Raw genomic sequence first — 11,832 nt, forward strand, 5'->3', positions numbered from 1 at the left:
CTGAGCGGGGAAGAGAGGGAAAGCACGGCCTATGGTACCATCTGGCAGGCCTTGGTGAGTACATCTGGGATGGCGGGGATGGGTGGAAGGGGCGTCCTTGAGTACAGGGAGGGAACTGTGGGGGCGGATCCCTCCTGGGGAACACATCGGTGCGATATCTTGGTTGAAAGTTCAGTTGAACAGTTGGTGGCATGTTCCCGGCCCGCAATGACCTTAAAGGCCAGAGGGATTGATTTTGGAAAGGGATAGGGAAGAGGTTGATATCCCAGTACCCTGGGGTGGAACTAGATTTTGGGGAGTTGGGCGGGGGAGGGGCATCCACAAGGAGGTTGGGGATAGGCTGGGGTCTCTCACTCTCCTTCTCTTCTTCCCCAGGTGGAGAGTTTTAAGGAAAGCCTTCCCATTTTCTTGTCCCAAGTTGTGCCATATACCAACTGCCCCCAGCAAGATGTGAAATTCACGGCCGTTGTCTTCCTCGGTGAGAGGGAAGTGGAAGGCGCTGGGGATAGAAAACAAACGTACCAACAAAAAACAAACGAACAAAAACGACGCACGATCTAGCCCGACCCATTTTCTTTGCCGGATTCCAGAGGAGGCCGCTCTTGGCTCCTCCGCCCTGCCTCCGGAGGTTGGTCATGGAAACTGCGCCGTTGTCCTTCTGGGAAGCTAGTGGTTGGATGGATGGGAGAACAAACGAGAAAATAATGGCTCGTTTCCATTCCCCTCAGTATACACCACCACCATCATTCTCGAATGCCCTCTGCTCTCGGACGAAGACTTGGAAATCTTTTTGCAGAGTGATTCCCAAAACACTCTGGAAACCAAACCCAAACCCACAGTCTCGTTCTCTATCCCTCTCTCTCTGCTATCTCTGGCCATGCTCCTTGCTTCCTCCTTTGTCTTGCTTTTCTCTATCACTTGCCTTTCTGAATGCTTGCTCTCTGGCCCTCTAGCAGTTATTTCCCCCTAGAATGTCAGGTCATAATGGGCAGGGAGATGTCTCTGCTCATTCTATTGGACTGTATTCTCCCCAGCTCTAAATGCAGTGCTCTGTACATGGTAAGCGCTCTGTAAATACCATCGACTGACAGACTGATTTCTCTGCCTTCCTCTTTCCTCTGTCTAGTCTTTCAGGCTTTTTCTCAGGGGCCCTTACCGGCTCCACAGTCCTGGCTGGGTGGTGGTAGAAGAACAGAAGGAGGAGAGCGAAAGTTATGGGCAGACAGCAGTAGAGTTGGGTGGGGAGTGCAGGACTTCTCCCCAGTCTCCGGGGTGTGATCAAAGTGTTTGTGTGTTGGGTGGGGGGCTGCTGTTAAAGCAGAGCTGCCCCACATCTTACGTGGTCTTTACCACCCCCTTGTCAGAAATTCAAACCCTGAGGATTCCTGAGATCCTACGAGAGGATCCTGGCAAAGAACGATGGCTTGTTCGTCTTCTAAGGGCTCCCATCCCGTGGGAGAAGAAGAAGGCTAGGTGGACGAGGTGGCGACTGGACGGTTTGGTGCCTCCACGTCTGGAGCTGCGGGGCTATCTTGGACCATGCCATAAAGGTTCAGGGCCCAGAAGATTGGAGAGGATCCCGGGCTCAGAAAGCCATGTGAGAGAAGGAGGCTCGGGGGCCCGGCCCCCTCTGTGATCCCCCACTTTTGCTCCGGCTGTCCCCGGGAGCAAGGAGTCAAGGCTGGAGGTGGAGCCTAACCCCAGGACTCTGGGACGGTGAGAGCTGGACCGAGCCAGAGTCAAGACAAAACCCAACCTCTTTCCTGGGTTGGGCCCGCCTTTCCTTCTGACAGTGTGGTCGGTAAGGAGTGGGGGAGGCGGCTGAGATTAGAGCTCCACTGGAGTCTGGGAGTTTGCCTGGGAGGGGGAGACCTGTCAGCCCTGGACGGCTCAGCCCCCTGACCTCCGGCACTCTGTTCCTCAGTCCCCATGGCCACACGCAAGAGGGGTAGAGTTTTCCTTGGAACAGGGCAGTTAGTGCCTCTATTCCAGTTAGGTAGTGGGGAATAGGAATATTAGGAAAATGTCTAAATCAAAGGGTGGAAAGACAGTGAGTGGAATATTAGAGGAAGGTGAAGAGACTACGAAGCCAGTTAGAATGAGGGCCGGAGTAAGGTCTTAGGGACAAGAAGCCACAAACCGGGGAGGACCATCAACCATCCCCTGTGACAAAGACCTCCCTCAAGAAACCGAGATCTCTCCAGCGAGGGGCCATAAATGGCGCGGACCATCAGCTGTGGCACGGGACAATAACCCGACCTAGGACGCTGAGATCGCTCCTTCGAGGGGCCACAAACCGGTGCGGCCTTCAACCGTGGCCCGGAACACCGACCTGCCCGAGAACCACGAGATCTCTTCACCCGATGGGCCACAAACCGGCGCGGACCATCAACCGTCTCTCGCGACAGAGACTTTCCAGAGGACGCCAAGATCTCTCCCCAGAGCGGCCTTAGCCTGGGCAGGTCATCAACTGTCGTAATCTCTGATAACCGTCTTCCTGCCCGCCAGCATTATACAATCCAGCGTTCTCGTTCTCCTGCGGCTGTGGACCGGCCTTTTTCTCCAGTTCATCTTCCCTCTTTCCCTACAGTCAGATCACCACTAAGCACCAAGCCAACCTTATTCACTTTAAATTTACCCTTTCCTGCCTTATCTCTGCCCTTTTCTCTGCCAGGCAAAATTACTTTTCTTCCCTCATTGACGACCATGCCCATCAACCCTACCAATTGTTCCGGACTTTAAACTCTCTCCTCTGGCCCCCTGTTCCTCCCCCTCCCCCATCCCTCACCCTTAATGATCCCACCACCTACTTCATTACGAAAATTAACACTGTCAGGTCCGAGCTCCCCAAAGTAACCCGTCTCCTCCATCGCTCCGATCCCAACCCTCTCCCCTACTTTCCCATCTTTACCTGCAGTATCCTCAGAGGAGATCTCCTCCCTCCTCGCAAGTGCCACCCTCTCCACCTGTGCTTTGGACCCTATTCTCGCTGACCTTATAAAACTATCGCTCCTTCTCTCCTCCCCTCCTTAACGTCTATCTTTAGCCACTCACTCTCCAATGGCTTCTTCCCCTCTGCCTTCAAATATGCCCATGTCCCCCCCATCCGAAAAAAACCCTCTCTCCACCCCACTTCCCCTTCCAGTTATCGTCTTATCTCCCTCCTACCCTTCCTTTCTAAACTCCTAGAACGAGTCATCTACACTCGCTGCTTTGAATTCCTCAACTCCAACTCTCTCCTCCACCCCCTCCAATCTGGCTGCCATCCCCTCCACTCCACCGAAACTGCCCTCTAAAAGGTCCCCAGGACCTCCTTCTCTCCAAGGACAATGGCTCCTACTCTATCCTAATCCTCCTTGACCTCTCAGCTGCCTTTGACACTGTCAACCAACCCCAACTCCTCCACACTTTATCTCAGCTTGGCTTCATGGACTCCGTCCTCTCCTGATTCTCCTCTTATTTCTCTGGCCGTTCAATCTCGGTCTCCTTCGCGGACTCCTCCTCCCCCTCCCATCCACCAACTGTAGAGGTTCCTCAGTGCTCAGTTCTTGGCCCTCTTCTTTTCTTCATCTATACTCACTCTCTTGGTGAACTCATTCGCTCCCATGGCTTCAACTATCATCTCTACGCAGATGACACCCAAATTTTACATCTCCACCCCTGTTCTCTCCTTCTCCCTCCAGGCTTGTATCTCCTCTTGCCTCCAGGACGTCTTCACCTGGATGTACTTTCCAAGCGCTTAGTACAGTGCTCTGCACATAGTAAGCGCTCAATAAATACTATTGAATGAATGAATGAGTATCTGCCCGACACCTAAAACTCAACATGTCTAAGACTGAGCTCCTTATCTTCCTTCCCAAACCCTGTCCTCTCCCTGACTTCCCTGTCGATGAGGACGGCACGACCATCCCTCCCGTCTCACAGACCCACAACCTTGGTGTCGTCCTTGACTCAGCTCTCTCATTCACCCCACACATCCAATCCATCACCAACACCTGCCGATCTCAGCTTCACAACGCCATGATCCGCCCTTTCCTCTCCATCCAAACTGCTATTGTTCTGGTACAAGCTCTCATAATATCCCGACTCAATATCCGAGCCTCCTCTCGGATCTCCCTTCCTCCTGTCTTTCCCCACTCCAGTCTATTCTTCATTTTGTGCCTGGATCATCTCCCTACAGAAACGCTCTGGGCATGTCACTCCCCTCCTCAAAAACCTCCAGTGGTTGCCTAGCAACCTTCACACGGAACAAAAACTCCTCACTCTTGGCTTCAAAGCTATCACCTTACCCCCTTCTACCTCATCTCCCTTCTCTCTTTCTACTGCCCACCCCATACACTCCGCTCCTCTGCTGCTCACCTCCTCACGATCCCTCGTTCACACCTGTCCCGCCATCGATTCCTGGCCCACGTCCTACCGCTGTCCTGGAATGCCCTCCCTCCTCACCTCTGCCAAACTAACTCTCTTCCCCTCTTCAAAGCCCTACTGAGGGCTCACCTCCTCCAGGAGGCCTTCCAAGACTGAGGACCCCTTCCTTCTGTTCCCCCTCCCTTCTCCTTCCGTCCCCCCATGCTCTGCTCTTTCCCCTTCCCCTCCCCTCAGCACTGTGTTCATTTGTATATACTATTTATTACGCTATTTATTTTGTTAATGAGGTGCATATCTCCTTGATTCGATTAATCTTGATAATGTTCTCTTGTTTTTGTTTTGCTCTGTTTTGCTTTGCTGTCTGTCTCCCCCATTTAGACTTTGAGCCCGTCATTGGTCAGGGATTGCCTCTATCTGTTGACGAATTGTACCTTCCAAGCGCTTAGTACAGTGTTCTGCACATAGTAAGCGCTCAATAAAAACTATTGAATGAAGGAATGAATGAACCTCCCTTCTCTCATTCTAAATCCCAGCCCGCACACTCTGCTTCTTTGGTGCTAACCTCACTGGTCCTCATTCTCGCATGTTCCGCCGTCGACCCCTGGTCCACGTTCTACCACTGGCCTGGAACGCCTTGCCTCTTCGCGTTCGCCAACAACCACATTTCCCTCCTTCAAAACCCGCCTAAAGGCTCACCTCCTCCGAGAGTCCTTCCCAGACTAAGCTCCCCTTTTTCGCAGCTCCCCCTCCCATCCCCATCACGAGGACTAGCTTCCTTGGCTCTAATCGCCCCCTCCCATGCCATAGCACTTGTGTATTTATATACATAGCTATAACTATTTATTTATGAGTGTCATTATTGCTGAATAGTACTTTCAAGCGCTTAATACAGTGCTCTGCAGCAGCCTGATTTAGTGGAAAGAACACGGGCTTGGGAGTCAGAAGTCATGGGTTCTAATACCGGCTCTGCCCCTTGTCAGCTATGTGACCTTGGGCAAGTCACTTAAATTATCTGTGCCTCAGTTTCCTCATCTATAAAATGGGGATGAAGACTGGGAGCCCTACTTGGGACAACCTGATTACTCTGTATCTGCCCCAGTGCTTAGAACAATACTTAGCATATAGTAAATGCTTAACAAATACCAACACTATTGTTATTATTAATAATAAATACTATTGAATTCATGAATTTATACTGATGCCGGTGTGGGCAGGAATCATCTCTATTGCTGAATTGGACTTTCCAAGCGCTTAGTACAGTGCTCTGCACACAGTAGATGCTCAATTAATACGAATGAATGAATGAATGAATGAATGAACCCGCACGTGACAAAGATCCAGATTCAAACATTTTTAAATTTCAAATCCTCTTGCCTTCACATCTACTCAGCCCCTACCTGCTTCTACCATTCACACCAACCCAGGATGTTTAGTCCGATTCACTAGGTGCTTCACTCCCAAAGCCTCAAGGACAATTCAACCAGCTCCTCAGGGTTCCCCTAAACATTGGCCCCTTCACTCCCAAGGCCCCAAGGACAATTCAACTATTCATTCATTCATTCATTCAATTGCATTTATGGAGCGCTTCATGTCTGCAGAGCACTTAAGTGCTTGAGTAATAAACAGACACATTCCATGTCCATAACAAGTTTACAGTTTACACCAACCCAGGGTGTTTAGTCCGATTCACTAGGTGCTTCACTCCCAAGTCCCCATCCTTTTACTCCTGTCCCAGCTCCACCCCCTATCCCCCTCCCCCAACACCATCCTATGTCTCACCCAAACCCTCCCCAATTCTCACACTGGCCCCTTCCCCACCATCGCCCCACCCCACAACTCACACACTCACATACCCACAGCTTCAGCCAAGAGTGACCTGTGGAGCCCCCGCTCCATCATGAGGAAGCGTCCCTTCAACCTTGACCTCTTCCTGTCCCAGTCACTCCTCCTCCCCTTCACTGAAACTTGCCTCTATCGAGACAACACGGTCTCCTCTTCTGCTCACTCTAGAGGGGGCCTCATCTCTACGAGACTCACTGGGAAAGGAGGAGATCTTGGCTTCATTCTCACTCCCCAGTGCCCCTTGCATACATTTTTCACCTCCTCCATCCTTTCCTTTGAAGCCCCTGTAAACCTCCTCAACCACCAGCTCCAGATTCTAGTAACTGTCATCTACCGACCCCACCCTGGTTCCACCTCCAACTTTTACCATTTTGATCCCTTTCTCACATTCTTTTTCTCTTTCTCCATGCCAACATTGATCCTTGGGAACTTCAATATCCACATCGATGTTGCCTATGGCCCAGCCGCGGACCGCCTTCCATCACGCCTCAACTCTGCTGCCCTCCTGCTGCACCCCATCTCGCCCACTCAGCAACTTGGACATACACTCCATCTCCTCATCTCTACCCACTGCACGATCTCTTCTCTTACCAGCTCTGAAATCCCTCTACCACCTGACCACAACCTCCTCACTTGCCTCCGCCTCCACAGACGCCCTCCCCGTGAATGTGTACTATTCCCTCTCTCCCCAACCCCCACCCCTGGTCTCTGCTCATTGACCAACAGCTTTCTACACACTGCCTCCTAGCTTTCTTCTGTCTGAACGTCAGCTCTCTGCTTTGTCCCCCAGATCTGTCCTCTGTACCCAAGTCCTCTGCTCCATCTTCCAGCGCTCTGCTTTCTGCCCTCATCCCTCTGACCCCCAGATGGCTGGCCTTTGTCCCTCAGCTCTCTGCTCCCTGCCCCTCAGCTCTATGCCCTCTGCCCCTCACCTCTCTACCCTTGTATTCTCTGTCCATCTGCCTCCTGCCTTTCTGCTCTCTGCTCTTGTGCACTCAGGTCTCTGCTTTCTGTCCCTCAACCCTCTGCTCCCTGCCCCTCAGCTCTCTAATCTCTGCCGTTCAGCTCTCTTATCTCTGCCCTTCAGCTCTCTACATAGACTGGGAGTCAGAAGAAACTGGGCTCTAATCCCACCTCTGCCACTTGTCTGCTATGTGATCCTGGGCAAGTCATTTAACTTCTCTGTGCCTCAGTTCCCTCAACTGTAAAATGGAGATTGTCCGAGTCCCATGAGGGGCAGGGACCCTGTCTAACCCAATTTGCTTATATCCCTCCTTGCGCATAGTACAGTGCCTGAACTCCTGATCTCCCTCTTGCCAAATCCAATGGCCCCTACTCCATCCTAATCCTCCTAGACCTCTCAGCTGCCTATGACACGGTGGACCACCCCCTTTTCCTGGAAACATTATCTGACTTTGGATATACTGACCCTGTCTTCTCCTAGTTCTCCTCTTATCTCTCTGGGCGTTTATTCTCAGTCTCCTTCATGGGATCCTCCTCTGCCTCTTCACCCCCCACCCTTAGCTCTGGGGGTGCCTCAAGGTTCAGCTTTGGGTCCCCTTCTATTCTCCTTCTACAGCCCACTCCCATGGAGAACTCATTCAGTCCCATACCTTCAGCTACCACCTCTATGCAGATATCAAAAATGTACATCTCCAGCCCTGATCTCTCTCCCTCTCTGCAATCTCGCTTTCCTCTTGCCTTCAAAACATCTCTTCTTGATGTCCTCCCGTCACCTCAAGCTTAGCATGTCCAAAACAGAACTCCTTATCTTTCCACTCAAGCCCTGTCCTCCTCCTGACTTTCCCATCATTGGAGATGACACCACCATCTTTCCTGTCTCACAAGCCCTTAACTTTGCCATGATGCTTGACTCCTCTCTTTCATTCAGTCCACACATTTAATCCATCACTAAATCCTGGGCTCTTCCCACTAGTCCATGCTTTTTCTCTAGGGTTCACTGGGCAATGGGGCTCTGACACTTGGTCCCTGGCAGGGAGGTGAAACAGAGGGTGGACTTTCAAGGTAGGGAGGTGGTTAATTCTGTGGGCCCAGTGGCAGTAAGAGAGGAACGATGCCTTTCCTTGCCTTCTCTATGTGGGGAGACATGGGGAGCAGAAGCTGCTGAGGATACTGGGCAGCAAATTCTTGGGAGGGGGGCAACTTCCTTCTAGAGGAGGATAAGGGTCTCCCACCCCTGAGTGGTTTGTCTGGATGCCTTCTCCCACTTAGAGAGGCTCATCCCTGGGCCTGCCTCCAACTCCCACAGGAGAAGCAGCATGGCCTAGTGGTTAAAGTATGGACTTGGGAGTCAGAGGAACTGGGTTCTGATCCTGGTCCTCCACTTGTCTCCTGAGTGACCTTGGACAAGTGAATTCACTTCTCTGAGCTCCAGTTCCCTCATCTGTAAAATGAGGATGAACACTGGAAGCCCCACCTGGGACATGGGCTGTTTCCCACCTGATTAGTATGTATCTCTCCCAGCAGTTAGCACAATGCCTGTCACCTAGTAAGCGTTTTACAAATACCATTAAAAAGACCCGACCCTGTCAGGCTGAGTTTTTGTGATTTCCCTCAGTGGGCTAGCCCTAGAAGGAATAGGGGAGGTGGTGGCGGGAGGGAAGGCCCTGATGGGTGGCAGGGAGGGCTCCTGATGGGAGAGGGAAGATGGAACAGACCGCGGAATTGGTGCCAATTTTTCCAGGAAAAAAGCGTATCCCTTTGCCAGTCCCTGGCTACTGCCCAAGGTGTAGGCTGGAACGTAGGGCAGCATTGGGCCCCAGCCCAGCTTGAAGCAACTCAAGCTATTGGAAGATCCCACCTGCCCGCCCTCCCCGACCCAGCTCTCAGGAGCCCCATTTGTCTTCACCTCAGCCCTCTACCCCTCATCTCCCTGCCACTCAACTTTCCTGTCCCTCAACTCCCTGCCTTTCAGCTACCTTACGCCCCACTCCATCCCTCTTAGCTTCCTGTTTCTCAGCTCCCAACCCTTCCCATTGTTAGTGATGGTTAGTACAATCACTCATCATATCCAGACTGGATTCCTGCATCAGCATCCTTTCTGATCTCCCAACCTCCTGTCTATGCCTACTTCAGTCTGTACTTCGCTCTGCTACCCGAATTATCTTTCTATAGAAACGCTCTGGGCATGTCACCCCTGCCCCCGAACTGGTTGCTTATCAACCTTGGTATCAAGCAAAAACTCCTCACTATTGGCTTCAAAGCTCCCCTTAACCATGACCCTGTTACCTCACCTCCCTTCTCTCCATCTACAGTCCAGTCCCCACACTCCGCTCCTCTGCTGCTAATCTCCTCGCTGTGCCTCCTTCTTGCCTGTCGTGCCATTCACCCCTGGTCGACTTCCTACCTCTGGCCTGGAATACCCTCACTCCTCACATCTGCCAAACTAGCACACTTCCCCCCGCAAAGCCCTACAGGAAACCATCCCAGAATGAACCCCCTTTTCCTCTGCTCCTCCTCCCCTCCCCATTGCCATCATTCCCTCCCTCTGCTCTACCCCCCTCCCCACTCCACAGCACTTGTGGATATATGTACACATTAATTATTCTATGTCATTTCATTAATGATGTGTATATATCTATATTTCTATTGATTTATATTGATGCCTGTCTACTTTTTTTGTTTTGTTTTGATGTCTTTCTCCCCCCTTCTAGACTGTGAGCCCGTCGTTGTATAGGGGTTGTCGCTGTCTATTGCCGAATTGTACTTTCCAAGGACTTAGTACAGTGCTGTGCACACAGTAAATGCTCAATAAATACGAAAGAAAGAAAGAAAGAAAGAAAGAAAGAAAGAAAGAAAGAAAGAAAGAAAGAAAGAAAGAAAGAAAGAAAGAAAGAAAGAAAGAAAGAAAGAAAGAAAGAAAGAAAGAAAGAAAGAAAGAAAGAAAGAATACCCCCATAGCTCCCTGCCTCTCAGTTTCCTCCTCCTCAGCTCCCTCCTCCTCAACTCTCTCAATCTCAGCTCCCTGCTCCTTAACTCTTTGCCCGCCCAGGTCCTTAACCTCCTGCCCTATGTCCCCATGCTCTTCAATCGCTGCCCCTAAGCTCTCGGCTCTCTACACTCCAAGCTCTCTAGTCTCTGCCCCCCAGCTCTCTAGTCTCTGCCCCACAGCTTTCAGGTCCCTCATATTTCGGCTCTCTCTCCTTCAGCTTTCTACTCTCTGTCCCTGGATCTCTGCCTCTCTGCTCCCTGCCTCCCTGGTCTCTGCTCCCCTGCTCCGTGATCATTGCCCTCCTACTCTCTGATCAATGTCCTAAAGTTCTCTTTTCCCTCCCCTCAGTACTTGGTTCCCTGCCCCTTAGATCTCTAGTCTCTAACCCCACAACTCTCTGTTTTCTGCCTTCCTGACCTCTGCCTCCCAGCTCTCTGCTTTCTGCCTCCAAGCTCTCTGCTCTCTAGCTCTCTCTTATTGCACCCCAGCTCTCTGTTCTCTGCCTCTCAGCCCTCAGGCCCTCAGATCTCTACCCTTCAGTTTTCTGTCCCTCATATTTCTCCTCTCTGCACTTCAGCTCTCTGTTCTCTGCCCCCCTGCTCTCTGACCTTTGACCTCCAGCTCTATGATCCATGCCCCTCAGTTGTCTCTACTCCCCCTTCAGCACTCTGCTCCCTGCCCCTCAGCTATATGATCCCTGACGCTCAGTTCACTGCTCCCTTTTGCTCAGCTTGCTCTCTCTGCCCCTCTGCTTTCTGCCTCCTCTCTCTGCTCACTTGCTCTCTGCTCCTGTGCTCTCTATCCCTCTAACCTCTGTCCCCTGATCTCTGCCATTGGGTCAGTGTCTCCCAGCTCTCCACTCTCTGCCTGCCAGCTCACTGCCACTCTCTCCACCAGCGCTCCGCTCACTGCCACCAGGTCTCTGATACCTGTGCTCCAGTCCTATGCTCTCTGTGTGCCCAAGCTCTATGTTCTCTGCTCCCAATTCTCGGCTCCATGCCCTTCAGCTCCTTGCTCTTCTGTGTGCCCCAGTTCTCTACCCCCTGTTCTTTACCCTCTCCTTTCTACCCATTTCCTCTCTACCCCCTGATCTCAAGCTTTCATCTCTACACTTTGCACAGTACCCACTGTTCTGTACAGCCTGCCCTCTAGTTGTCATCTCTCTGCCTTCCAGACCTCTCCTTTCTGCCCCGCTGTGTCTCTCCTTTCCGCCCTCAAGACTCTTCTTTCTGCCCATTAGTTCTCTCCTCTCTACCCTCTAGGTCTCTCCCCTTTGCCCACTCTCCCCTCTCTACCCTCCAGCTCTCTGCTTTTTGCAGCCCAGCTCTCTGCTCTCTACCCAGAGCTCTCTATTCTCTGTCCCCTAGTTCTGTAGTCTCTACCTCATAAGTATTGAATCTCTACCTTCAGGTCTACAGTCTCTGCTCTGCTGTTCACTAGACTTTGCCCCTCAGCTCTCTGTTTTCTGTCCCTCAGCTCTCTGTTCCGTGATCCCTGGGTCCCTGCCCCATTGGCTCCTGTTTTGCAGGCCTCTGCCCCCCAGGTTCTCTGTCCCTGAGCTCTCTGCCCCCGAGAGCTCTGCTATCTGCCACGACCTCTCTGCCCCCAGTTCTTTGCCCCTCTCCCTTATCTCTCTGACCTATCCTCCAGCTCTCTGCCCTGCCCCCCAT

General features: G+C 51.9%; 1 long non-coding RNA gene across 1 annotated transcript; it reads right to left on the reverse strand.

Moving 5' to 3' along the window:
- Positions 1 to 551: 551 nt before the first annotated feature.
- On the reverse strand, positions 552 to 2,630 carry LOC120638207. Its single transcript, XR_005659736.1, has 2 exons — positions 2,333 to 2,630; positions 552 to 666 (listed from the first exon to the last, which is right to left on the reverse strand). It is a non-coding gene; the product is annotated as an uncharacterized LOC120638207 (long non-coding RNA).
- Between the last annotated feature and the right edge of the window lie 9,202 nt (positions 2,631 to 11,832).

The sequence above is a fragment of the Ornithorhynchus anatinus genome, unplaced genomic scaffold (genome assembly GCF_004115215.2).
Source record: "Ornithorhynchus anatinus isolate Pmale09 unplaced genomic scaffold, mOrnAna1.pri.v4 scaffold_682_arrow_ctg1, whole genome shotgun sequence".
Lineage (NCBI taxonomy): Eukaryota > Metazoa > Chordata > Mammalia > Monotremata > Ornithorhynchidae > Ornithorhynchus > Ornithorhynchus anatinus.